Source organism: Xenopus laevis, chromosome 7S, assembly GCF_017654675.1.
Source record: "Xenopus laevis strain J_2021 chromosome 7S, Xenopus_laevis_v10.1, whole genome shotgun sequence".
Classification (NCBI taxonomy): domain Eukaryota; kingdom Metazoa; phylum Chordata; class Amphibia; order Anura; family Pipidae; genus Xenopus; species Xenopus laevis.
The window spans coordinates 7,588,094-7,600,089 of record NC_054384.1 but is presented as its reverse complement, the minus strand read 5'-3'; the positions used below and the strand labels follow the sequence as shown (position 1 = coordinate 7,600,089).

General features: G+C 40.5%; 1 long non-coding RNA gene across 1 annotated transcript; it reads left to right on the top strand.

Moving 5' to 3' along the window:
- Positions 1-42: 42 nt before the first annotated feature.
- Positions 43-6,101, top strand: LOC121396194. Its single transcript, XR_005962876.1, has 2 exons — positions 43-182; positions 5,642-6,101. It is a non-coding gene; the product is annotated as an uncharacterized LOC121396194 (long non-coding RNA).
- The last annotated feature ends 5,895 nt before the right edge of the window (positions 6,102-11,996 follow it).

Below are 11,996 nucleotides of genomic sequence, written 5' to 3'. Positions count from 1 at the left end.
AACGTTAAGTACTGCGCACAGTTTCCGGGAGGACTGGTATCAGGGTTGCAGCGCACAGTTGAGCACATTGCCTTGACTTCTGTTGCGCATGCGCGATGTAAGACAGGAAGATGGTGGCTACCAGAAGAGGCACGCGTGTGGGGCCGGAGGAAACTGCAGCTGATTCGGGGGGACAAGAAGAGGTGGGTACCGAGACTGCCAGGCTGGATAACCACATTATAATGGATCTAGAACTGCAGCTTCTCATGTAAAGTTTTGGCAGTTGTAGTCCAGCTCAGCTTTGCATACGACAAAGTAGTGATTTTATATCTACAGGAGAGGGGGATTCTGGGAGTTGTAGTCCAGCTCAGCTTTCCAAGCTCCACAGCAGTGATTTTATATCTACAGGAGAGGGGGATTCTGGGAGTTGTAGTCCAGCTCAGCTTTCCAAGCTCCACAGCAGTGATTTTATATCTACAGGAGAGGGGGATTCTGGGAGTTGTAGTCCAGCTCAGCTTTCCAAGCTCCACAGCAGTGATTTTATATCTACAGGAGAGGGGGATTCTGGGAGTTGTAGTCCAGCTCAGCTTTCCAAGCTCCACAGCAGTGATTTTATATCTACAGGAGAGAGGGATTCTGGGAGTTGTAGTCCAGCTCAGCTTTCCAAGCTCCACAGCAGTGATTTTATATCTACAGGAGAGGGGGATTCTGGGAGTTGTAGTCCAGCTCAGCTTTCCAAGCTCCACAGCAGTGATGGGCAACTTGCAGGGGAGGGGGGATTCTGGGAGTTGCAGGTTGGACAGGGTCAGACTAGAGAGAAAACACATTTAGTGAAACCTGCAGTCACATTAACCCCTTACTGGCCAGTCTACACAAACATACACAATACCAGTGTGACGCGGGGCAGGAGGCAAGTGAGTGCAATGGGACCAGTAACAAAGTAGCACAATCATTGCTTTTGTTTATAAACATTAGTGTCTCCATCAGCAGAACTTACAATGGAATTGTTTCCATTTATTGTACGTTTCCTCTGTATCAGAAACCTCTCTATGACTTCACCTGTAAGTCAGTGACCCCCAACCAGTAGCTCGTGAGTAACATGTTGCTCTCCGACCCCTTGGATGTTGCTCCCAGTGGCCTTAAAGCAGGTGATTATTTTTGAATTCCAGGCTTGGAGGCAAGTTTTGGTTGTGTAAAACCAGATGTACCGTCAAACAGTCACATGTAGGCTGCCAGTCCTACCAAATAACCAATAATATTCCATATTTCGCACCTCTAGGAACTTCTTGCAGGATTATGTTGCTCTCCAATTTATTCTACATTTAAATGTGGCTCGTGGGTAGAAAAGATTGGCTACCCCTGCCCTAAGTGTCCCATTTCACTTGCAAAATATGTATTTTTAACAAATATTTTTCTAAATATGGAGGTATAAATCAGAAATGTGCTTAATGCTGGAATATATGCCCACTTCACCGCACCGGTTGGCATGTAGAGGAAATAAAATGGGCGCACTCAAGTTCTCACGGCTAAAAACAAGGGATTAAAAACTAGGGATGCACTGAATCCACTATTTTGGATTTGGCCGAACCCTTCGGGAAAGATTTGGCCGAACCCTTCGGGAAAGATTCGGCCGAACAGAATCCTAATTTGCATGCAAATTAGGGACGGGAAGGGAAAACCATTTTAGACGTCCTTGTTTTGTGGCAAAAAGTCACGTGATTTCCCTCCCCACCCCTAATTTGCATATGCAAATTAGGATTCGGATTCCCAAACCGAATCCTGGATTCGGTGCATCCCTATCAAAAAGAAGGCAGAATGCAATCACATCTGAGAAATCCAATAAAACCACTCAAGTCACATATTACTGAGATGTATAAAAAGTGTGTGTGTTCTTGTGACACTTACTTGTTGTAGCCCCATTCTCCAAATTATTTTTTCTTCATTCACTTTTCTTCTATCTTCTTTTTCTTCTTTCTTTATTATATTAATCACTTCTCCCTACATATTATCATCCAGTCTTCCCTCCATTACCTCTCTTCTTTCTTAGAAATAGGGAAATGACTGTGGTATAGACATACAAGTCCAATTGGGTGAGCAGAAGGGCCCACTGATACCATGGCCCACCGGGAGTTTTCCTGGTATCCCGGTGGGCCAGGCTTATGTTCTACAGGCAGAGAATGTCACACACAGGGAGCATAGGGAAGGCAAAAAGAGCAAGAGACAGGGAAACCTATCAGGACCACACTAAGATGTACTACATACAGTGACACAGTGCTGGTGCCCCATTAGCAGTTTGAATAAGGTGTGAACAATGTGGCAGTTTCAGTCTGGGTCTCAGGTAGAACAGTACAGGGTTTAGGGTATAAACAATAGAGGTGTCACAGGTGTGAACAATACAGGGGGATTAGTGTGAATTTGAGGTTTAGACAATGCAGGGGCCAGTTAATCTCTGTAGTGATACCTTTTAAATCTTACATATGGTAATCAGACACAGCAGGTAGGTGGGGGGGGCCACACAAGGGGCTCAGCCCTTCCCTACATATTGGGACTCCTTTGGGATGGACGTTATAGACATGAAACAAAGCTCAATAACCAGTTTGATTATACAAGCAATAAGGCAACAGTGTTACATAGTTAAATTGGGTTGAAAAAAAGACAAAGTCCATCAAGTTCAACCCCTCCAAATGAAAACCCAGCATCCATACACACACCCCTCCCTACTTTTAATTAAAATTCTATATACCCATACCTATATTAACTATAGAGTTTAGTATCACAATAGCCTTTAATATTATGTCTGTCCAAAAAATCATCCAAGTCCCTCTTATAGTCATTAACTGAATCAGCATCACAACATCACCCGGCAGTGCATTCCACAACCTCACTGTCCTGACTGTGAAGAACCCCCTACGTTGCTTCAAATGAAAGTTCTTTTCTTCTAGTCTAAAGGGGAGGCCTCTGGTATGGTGATCCACTTTATGGGTAAAAAGGTCCCCTGCTATTTGTCTATAATGTCCTCTAATGTACTTGTAAAGTCTAATCATGTCCCCTCACAAGCGCCTTTTTTCCAGAGAAAACAACCCCAACCTTGTCAGTCTCCCCTCATAATTTAACTCTTCCCTCCCTCTAACCAGTTTAGTTGCACTTAGTCTCTGCACTCTCTCCAGCTCATTTATATCCCTCTTAAGGGCTGGAGTCCAAAACTGCCCCCATACTCCAGATGAGGCCTCACCAGGGACCTATAAAGAGGCAGAATTATGTTTTCATCCCTTGAGTTAATGCCCTTTTTTATGCAAGACAGAACTTTATTTGCTTTAGTAGCCACAGAATGACACTGCCCAGAATTAGACAACGTGTTATCTACAAAGACCCCTAGATCCTTCTCATTTAAGGAAACTCCCAACACACTGCCATTTAGTGTATAACTTGCATTTATATTATTTTTGCCAAAGTGCATAACCTGCATTTATCAACATTGAACCTCATTTTCCAGTTTGCTGCCCAGTTTTCCAGTTTAGACAAATCACTGTGCAAAGTGGCAGCATCCTGCATGGAACCTATAGTTCTGCACAATTTAGTCTCATCTGCAAAAATAGAAACAGTACTTTCAATGGCCACCTCCAGGTCATTAATAAACAAGTTGAAAAGCAAGGGACCTAGTACAGAGCCCTGCGGTACTCCACTAACAACACTGGTCCAATTAGAAAATGTTCCATTTACCACCACTCTTTGTAGTCTATCTTTTAGCCAGTTCTCTATCCAGGTATAAATACTATGTTCCAGGCCAACATTCCTTCATTTAACCAGTAACCTTTTGTGTGGCACTGTATCAAATGCTTTAGCAAAGTCTAAGTAAATCACATCCACTGCCATCCCAGAATCGAGGTCTCTACTTACATTCTCGTAAAAAGAAATTAAGTTAGTCTGGCAAGATCTATTACGCATAAAACCATGCTGGCACAACTCATAGTATTATGATTTGCTATGAAGTCCAGTATCTTATCCTTTATTAACCCTTCGAAAAGCTTTCCTAATACTGACGTCAGACTAACTGGCCTATAGTTTTGAGGCTGAGAACGGGATCCTTTTTTGAATAGAGGCACCACATTAGCAATTCGCCAGTCTCTTGGCACTATGCCAGATCTCAATGAATCCTGAAAAATTAAGTAAAGAGGTTTGGCAATCACAGAGCTAAGCTCGCTAATTACCCTGGGATGAATACCATCTGGCCCTGGACCTTTGTTAATCTTAACATGTTCAAGTCTCTTTTGAATTTCTTCATGTGTGAACCATGCATCATTAGTTGTATTACTAGAATTGGGAGTGTTAAGAAGGAAACCTTCTCATTTGTGTAGACAGATGAAAAATACGAGTTCAGAATCTGCGCTTTTATTTTGTTTTCATCAACCAGCTGACCCCCCTCTGATAGTAAGGGTCCCACCCCTTCCTGCTTCATTTTTTTACTATTGACATATTTAAAAAATAATTTTGGATTTTTTTTACTGCTTGCTGCAATATCCTTTTCTATAGCAATTTTAGCTTGCCTTATAGCTTCTTTGCCTGATTTATTGGCCTCCTTGTACCTTATAAATGTTTCGGCTGTACCAGCTAACTTGAAAGCCTTAAAAGCACGTCTTTTCTTACCCACCTCAACACCAACGCTTCTATTGAACCAAAAAGGTTTTGCTTTGCAACGACGTTCCTTGCTTACAAGTGGAATATACTGACAAGTATATTTATTAAGCAGCATTTTAAAGACTTCCCATTTTTGTTCTGTGTTTAACCCTGTGAAAAGCATTTTCCCACTTAATATGTTGCAGAGATGCCCTTATACTGTCAAAGTTTGCACGTCTGAAATTTAGTGTTTTAGTTACTCCCTTATAGAATTGCTTCTGCAACAGAATCTCAAAGGAGACCATGTTATGATCACTATTCCCTAAATGCCCCTCACCCACACAAATGTTAGAGATGAGTTCAGTATTGTTAGTTATTACAAGGTCCAAAAGAGAGTTATTCCTAGTAGGTTCTTGAACGAGCTGGAATAAAAAGTTATCATTCAGCATATTTACAAACCTACTAGCTTTTTCTGTCTTAGCAACCCCATTACCCCAGTCAATGTCTGGATAATTGAAGTCACCCATAGCAACAACTTGACCCAGCTGTGAAGCCGCTTGTATCTGCAAGAGTAGCTGGGCTTCATACTCGACACTTATACGAGGTGGTTTATAGCATACACCAATGATAATTCTTTTTGATACCTTTTGCCCAGTCGAAATCTCTACCCAGAGTGATTCTAGACCCTCACCAGTGCCAGCTATTGTTATTTCTTTAGCGCATGGCTTTAATTCAGGCTTTACATACAAACCCACTCCTCCACCCTTTTTAATCCCTCTGTCCCTCCTAAAAAGGGTGTAACCATTTAAATTCACAATCCAGTCACATGTCTCATCCCACCAGGTCTCAGTGATACCAATTATATCATAATTTTTAGAGCAATTAATTCTAGGTCTCCCATTTTACCCGACAAACTCCGTGCATTTGCAGCATACAGCGGAGGTTACTACTTTTACTTTTGAAATGTGCATTACTTGGTGAAGAATTATACGTTAAATTAGTATTATTGTTATTGTACATCAGTCACCATTTTGATTTTGTCTTAAAGATACAATAAGAAGAAATATAGAGAGATCGTGGCAGAAAAGGCTGCTATTGCTGAAGGCAAGAAGAACCGGAAGAAGAAGAAGAAATTCCGAAAATAACGGCAACATGTCGGTCGCTCCTGGCTCCTCCTTTAATTTTGGGAGACTAATAGGAAGCTGCTTTATAGTGGGAGGAGCTGGCGAGATTGTAGGAATTTGGATGATTGTACGTTTATAAGACTCCATAGGGATTGATTCCTATACAGAGAGCAACACCTCGCAGAAGGGGCAAAGGAACATGGAAAGTACCTCATCTGGATTTTGGAGGCACATGTGCTGGCTATTAGTCACCTTGTCAATGTCATTTACAATTTTACCTAAATAAATATATATTTATATAGTATGCACAAAGTATATTAACATTGACTTTCCAAACCGCAGCTAGATCAAATCGAAATAAATATCAGGAGAGTTTTCTATTTCTTTCATGTTTCCCTTTTAACTTGTCCAATTGGAGCAGTTTTTCTTAAAGGGGTTGTTCACATTTTAGTAGGATGTAGAGAGGGATATTCTGAGACAATTTGCAATTGGCTTTCATTTTTTATTATTTGTGGTTTTTGAGTTATTTAGCTTTTTATTCAGCAGCTCTCCTGTTTGCATTTTCAGCAATTTGGTTGCTAGGATCCAAATTCCCCTAGCAACCATGCATCAATTTGAATAAGAGACTGGATTATGATTAGGAGAGGCCTGAATAGAAAAATGAGTAACAAAAAGTTGCGACAGCAATAAATGTGTAGCGTTAAGGCAGTTGCCGTCAGGGAGATTTGTCACCCGCGTTAAAAATGCATGACTGCCGGCGGCAAATCTCCTGAAAATGCATATCCATTGGAAACAATTAAAATTGATGGCAGTAAAACCAACGCATCGATTCTTTCTTCCGAAGTCGCCTCGGGAGAAAACTTCGCAACTCCCCTTACAGAGCATTTGTTTTTGTTGATGGGGTCAATGACCCCCATCAGAAAGCTGGAAATAATTCAATATTTATATGAGAAATTAAGGCCAAACGAAAAGTTGCTTAGAAGTAGCCATTCTTTAACATGCTAAAATTCATGATTTTTATGGTGTAGTTTTTATTCCTAAATGACACTGTTTACACCGCAAATAATTCACTCTACAATATAAAATTTAATTCTTGAACCAGCAAGTGTATTTATTTAGTTGTAATATTGGTGTGTAGGTGCATCTCAGGTCATTTTGCCTGGTCATGTGCTTTCAGAAAGAGCCAGCACTTTAGGATGGAACTGCTTTCTGGCAGGCTGTTGTTTCTCCTACTCAATGTTACTGAATGTGTCTCAGTGGGACCTGGATTTTACTATTGAGTGCTGTTCTTAGATCTACCAGGCAGCTGTTATCTTGTGTTAGGGAGCTGCTATCTGGTTACCTTCCCATTGTTTTGTTTTTGAGGGGGTGATATGACTCCAACTTGCAGTAAAGAGTGACTGAAGTTTATCAGAGCACAAGTCACATGACTGGTGGCACCTGGGAAACTGACTATGTATAGTCCCATGTTTTGATGTGTGGGTTGGGCTTTTCCCGCACACACCTGCCCACCACCCGCGCCTGACTTCTGGGTTTCTTTTATAGACCCGCGCCGACCTGCCCTGCAGATGATGTCACAAAAGGGGCGGGACAAGAGGCGCATGTCTATAAAAGCTCTACCCAGAAGTCGGAAGGCAGCATTTGGAAGGTCACAGGCAGGGAGAGCAGTCAGAAGAGCTCAACCTGCATTCCCCCCTTCCTGCCGGGGTGGGATGCCTTTTTACATACAACGTATTCGTATATTTTAATATTCTCATCACTTAAAAATTGCTTTTAATGTAAATGTGAAAAATCAACTACAGGTATGAGACCTGGGGTTTTCCAGATAACGGATCTTCATACCTTAAGTCTACTAGAAAATCATGTAAACATTAAAGGAAAACTATACCCCCCCAAACAATGTAGGTCTCTATAAAAAGATATTGCATAAAACAGCTCATATGTAAAACCCTGCTTCATGTAAATAAACCATTTTCATAATAATATACTTTTCTAGTAGTATGTGCCATTGGGTAATCATAAATAGAAAATTGCCATTTTAAAAAATAAGGGCCGCCCCCTGGAAACGTAGGATTCACTGTGCACACAAACATACCATACATGTTTTGTTTTTTTTATTTAAAGGGGTTGTTCACCTTTAAATTAACTTTTAGTATGATGTAGAGAGTGATAGTCTGAGGCAATTTGCAATCAGTTTTTCTTATTTGTGTTTTTTTTATTTATCTTTTTATTCAGCAGTTTTCCAGCTTGCAATTTCAGCCAAATTCCCCTAGCAACCATGCATTGATTTGAATAAGAAACTAGAATATGAATAGGAGAGGCCTAAATATAAAAATGAGTACTAAAAAGGAGCAATAGCAATAATAATAAATGCGTAGCCTTAAAGAGCATTTGCTTTTAGATGGGGTCAGTGACCTCATTTGAAAGCTGGAAAGAGTCAGAAGAAATTGGAAAATAATTAAAAAACTATAAACAATAAATAAATAAATAAATAATGAAGACCAATTGAAAAGTTGCTTAGAATTGGCTAGCCTATAACATAGTAAAAGGAAACTTAAAGGGATCCTGTCATCGGAAAACATGTTTTTTTCAAAAAGCATCAGTTAATAGTGCTACTCCAGCAGAATTCTGCACTGAAATCCATTTCTCAAAAGAGCAAACAGATTTTTTTATATTCAATTTTGAAATCTGACATGGGGCTAGACATATTGTCAATTTCCCCATTGTCCCTGGTCATGTGACTTGTGCCTGCACTTTAGGAGAGAAATGCTTTCTGGCAGGCTGCTGTTTTTCCTTCTCAATGTAACTGAATGTGTCTCAGTGGGACCTGGATTTTACTATTGAGTGTTGTTCTTAGATCTACCAGGCAGCTGTTATCTTGTGTTAGGGAGCTGCTATCTGGTTACCTTCCCATTGTTCTTTTGTTTGGCTGCTGGGGGGAAAAAGGGAGGGGGTAATATCACTCCAACTTGCAGTACAGCAGTAAAGAGTGATTGAAGTTTATCAGAGCACAAGTCACATGCCTTGGGGCAGCTGGGAAACTGGCAATATGTCTAGCCCCATGTTAGATTTCAAAATTTAATATAAAAAAAAATCTGTTTGCTCTTTTGAGAAATGGATTTCAGTGCAGAATTCTGCTGGAGCAGCACTATTAACTGATGGGGTTTGGAAAAAAAACATGTTTTCCCATGACAGTATCCCTTTAATCCAATGAACCGCCCTGGGGAGGTGCTTTATCACATGTATCCAGTGACATCTGTACAAATCAGACACAGGGCCAGGGTTCCCCGTGACATATTCCCCACTGAACTCTTAACACCGTTCTGAATTATTAATTCTCCTGCAATACTACAAACAGGAATTAGAGAGGTGGTGCCCCAGCTGAAACCTGACAGTCATGTAAAAGTCAATGGCAGATGGTCCCTTTTGCATTTGAAACGTGTTTTGCCTTCGCGATTGTCAAGCGTTTCGGGCTGTTTCACCTTGGATTCCGTTCGATAATGCTGATAAATTTGAGTTTTTCGTGCAACAATTAGAAAGTCACACTATTCAAATTGTTGCACGATTTAGTTGACCTTTGCCACACGTACTATTTTTCAATTTTACATCCCCTGATTTGGGGTTTTCACTCATTTTACATTGTTGTTTTGTGGTTGCAACTATAGATTATACATAATACATTTCCCTGAATTTTACACCATTTTTTTTCTGGGCCCCTGAAAAAACATAAAATGGGGGTTTCTACTGTATTTAGTAAATGAAGCCAGATCGTGGTTACATTTTTAATATAATGGGGTAAGCTCCCTAAGTATGTTATAGCACTGCAAATGCTAAGCCACCTTTCAATTGGTCTATTTTTTATGGTATTTTTATTAATTTGCCTTTTTTCTTCTGACTCTTTTCAGTTTTCAAATGGGGGTCACTGGCCCCCATATAAAATTAAAAAACAAAGGCTACAAATGTTTTGTTATTGCTACTTTTTATTACTCATTTCTCTTATTCATATCCCAGTCTCTTATTCAAATCAAATGCATGGTTGCTAGGGGAATTTGGACCCCAACAACCAGATTACAGAAATTGCAAACTGGAGAGCTGCTGAATAAAACCTAAAAACCCCAAACAAAAAATAAACGATTGCAAATTGTCTCAGAATATCACCATCTACATCATACTAAAAGTTAACTCAAAAGGCGACCAACCCCTTAAAGGAGAATTCAACCCTAAAGTTAAAAAAAAACCCTACCCCCCCTCCCTTCCCCCGGGCAAATGCCCCTAACGTTTTACTTATCCCTCGGTGCAGATTCAGGCATCGGTGTTCACGGTCGCCATCTTCTTCTCTACGTAAATCTTCGGAATGCGACCGGCATGTCAGCGCATGCGCAGTTGGAGCAATTTTCTATCTCGCAACAACTGCGCATGTGCCGGAACTCTCGAAAATTGCCGGTCTCATTCTGAAGCAGCTGAAGATGGCGCCCGTGAACGCCACTCGACAAATTCTGCACGCATGGAGTAAGTAGAGACTTAAGGGCATTTGCTGGGGTAACACTTAGGCTGTGGGGGGAGGAGGTCTACATTGTAGGGTTTTTTTTTTTTTTTTTAAACTTTAGGATTGAACTCTCCTTTAAACACTATCCATCATATGTAAGATAAGGCACTAAGTTTGCCCAGGAGCAGTAACCCATAACAACCAATAAGATGCTTTCATTTAAACAGGTGACCAGTAAATGCTACCTGCTGATTGGTTGCTATGGGTTATTGCCCCATGGCAAACTTAAGAGCCTTTTATTACATAACTCCATATGTGGCCAGAAGTATAAGGACATCTAATTCCCAAGCAAGTCCCTACTCTTCTGGGAAGGTTCCCACTAGATGCTTCAACATTGTTGGCTGAAGAGGGTTGAGGATCAGGAATGGCTCACATTTGGGGCTCCACTTCATCCCATGGATATTCAGTTGGGGTGAAATTAGGTTATTTGCAATTAGAAGGGGTGTCCACTTACCTCTCTCTTCCGTATACTGCAGAAAGTAAAACATTCTCCTTTTAATTTCCCCATTACTGGACTGCAGAGTATTCTTCCACTGCCCACAGTTGTATTGGGATAACAACACTATAGGAGGGCTATGGGATTCTATAAGGAAGTGTTGCCAGGCAATGACACATAAGACTGCGTCTTTACCTGCGCGCCCCTGCGTTGCGCTTTCTTCCGTTCAGCCGCAGGGGAGCGCAGGAATAGACGCACTCTATCATTTTTAAAGGGGCTGTACTCACACAGACGCATGTAAGCACCGAACACAGGTAAAATGCAACATGCTGCGTCCCATGCATCTTACATGCATCTGTGTGAGTACAGCCCCCTTATAAATGATTGAGTGCGTCTACTCCTGCGCAGGTAAAAATGCCCGTGTGTAAGAGCTCTAACACCTTCATAGAAACCACTTATGTAAACCAAGCACTTAATATTTTTATCAGTGCAAATTAAAAAGACAATGGCCCTTTAATAAAGTTTTATAATAATAAAATGTAAAAAAAGGTAGTGTTACTATTTAAAGGGGTAGTTCACCCTTTAAAGGACCAGTAACATCAACATTTAAAAAAAAAAAATGAAACTCCGTTTGCGCTCCTCTTCAGAAACGGTGACGATCCTTGATTTCTCCTCCCTGGCTATCTCCTATAGAAGGCAGGGAGGAGAAATCAAGCGCCGCACGATATCGTCGTTTCTGAAGAGGAGCGCAAGCGGAGTTTCGGTAAGTTATTTTTTAATGAAGACTTTTAATAAAGATTTTAAAGTTACATATGTCTCGGTGTTTTTTTTTTTTTTCGTTCTATACAAACGAATTTTTAAAAAAATGTTTCGTTGATATTGCAAGTTAACTTAAAGGACCAGCAACATGATTAAGGGGAATGTTCAACTTTAAAACAATTACCATGGTACGGAATGTACTCTTAGCATCTTTTTAATTGGTCATTTTTTAGGGATGAACCGAATCCACTATTTGGGATTCGGCCCTGATGAAAAATTTGGCTGAATACCGAATGCAGCATAAGGAAAAAAAAATATTTTTGTGATGAAGTTACGTGATTTCCCTAAGCGCCCCTAATTTACATATGCAAATTAGGATTCGGTTCGGCCGAATCTCAATCATGCTGAAAAAGGCAGAATCCTGAACCAAATCCTGGATTGGTTCATCCCTAGTCATTTTTTGTTTTCTTTAATTTTAAATAAAAAAGCCACTAAAAAACGATTATCTCCGAATATCACTGGCTACATCCTTCCAAAT